The following is a 1,461-nucleotide window of genomic DNA, read 5'->3' on the forward strand; positions in this document are numbered from 1 at the left end:
GCCTCCGCCCGCCGGGTAGACCTGGCCTCCGGGCCTCCGGCCGGCCGGGCCTGGAGACGCCGCCGCTTCCCCCCCGGGAGGACACCCGCCCCCGGGCTTAATTTTCCAGTCGGGGGGGGGGGGTGTTGGCGCACCCCGGGGCTTAAGGCTCCCCTTCCCCGAGCCGAGCCACCCCCCCCCTTCCCGGGCTTAATGCTCGGCTCACCCCGTGGAGGTAGGCCTCTGGTGGAGGGAAGCGGGCAGGCGGGCAGGCCAGGGGCTGACGAAAGCTCCACCAACCTCTTCCTGCTGCTGCTGCTACTGCCAGCCTGCCTGGCTGAACTGTTTCCAGCCAGGGTGACATCACAGTAGGGCAGGCAGGGCACCTGGCTGCTGCTGCTGCTGCCAGCCTGCCTACCTGGCTGAACTGTTTCCAGCCAGGGTGACATCACAGTAGGGCAGGCAGGACCCATGGCTGCTGCTGCCAGAAGCCAGCCCTGCCTGCCTGGCTGAACTGTTTCCAGCCAGGGTGACATCACAGTAGGGCAGGCAGGACCATTGGCTGCTGCTGCTGGAAGCAGTGGTGCCTGCCTGCCTGCCCGCCTGAACTGTTTCCACCCAGGGCGATCTCACACGACAGCAGGCCGGGCAGAGTCCGGAACGGCGGCCCGGTCTACCCGCCCTAGCCGGCAAGGGAGGTAGACCTGGCCTCCGCCCCTCGGAGGCCCGGTCTACCCGCCCCAGAAGGCTAGGGAGGTAGACCGGGCCTCCGGAGGCCACCGGCTGCTATGGAGGTAGACCGGGCCTCCGGCCGTCGGAGGCCCGGTCTACCCGCCCCGGAAGGCTAGGGAGGTAGACCGGGCCTCCGGAGGCCACCGGCTGCTATGGAGGTAGACCGGGCCTCCGGCCGTCGGAGGCCCGGTCTACCCGCCCCAGAAGGCTAGGGAGGGAGACCGGGCCTCCGGAGGCCACCGGCTGCTATGGAGGTAGACCGGGCCTCCGGCCGTCGGAGGCCCGGTCTACCCGCCCCGGAAGCCCCGCGGAGGTAGACCGGGCCTCCGGAGGCCACCGGCTGCTATGGAGGTAGACCGGGCCTCCGGCCGTCGGAGGCCCGGTCTACCCGCCCCGGAAGGCTAGGGAGGTAGACCGGGCCTCCGGCCGTCGGAGGCCCGGTCTACCCGCCCCGGAAGCCCCGCGGAGGTAGACCGGGCCTCCGCCCGCCGCTCGAGCGGCAGAGTGCGGGGCGGAGGCCCGGTCTACCCGCGCGGGAGCCAGCGGGTAGACCGCCCCTCCTCCTCCGGGGCTCGGAAGTCCGGAAGGGGAGCAGACCGAGCGGTGCGCCGGGCTTTCGGTTCCAGAGACCCGGCCACATTTCCCGGTCGCCCCCGGTCCCGGTACGGATCCCCGGGCCGCCCCCTCCGGCTCGGGTGTCCGCGCGGAGATTTATGGCGACAGGCTTTTCAGGACCCTCGGACAACCGGA

Source organism: Hemicordylus capensis, chromosome 2 (assembly GCF_027244095.1).
Source record: "Hemicordylus capensis ecotype Gifberg chromosome 2, rHemCap1.1.pri, whole genome shotgun sequence".
Classification (NCBI taxonomy): Eukaryota; Metazoa; Chordata; class Lepidosauria; order Squamata; family Cordylidae; genus Hemicordylus; species Hemicordylus capensis.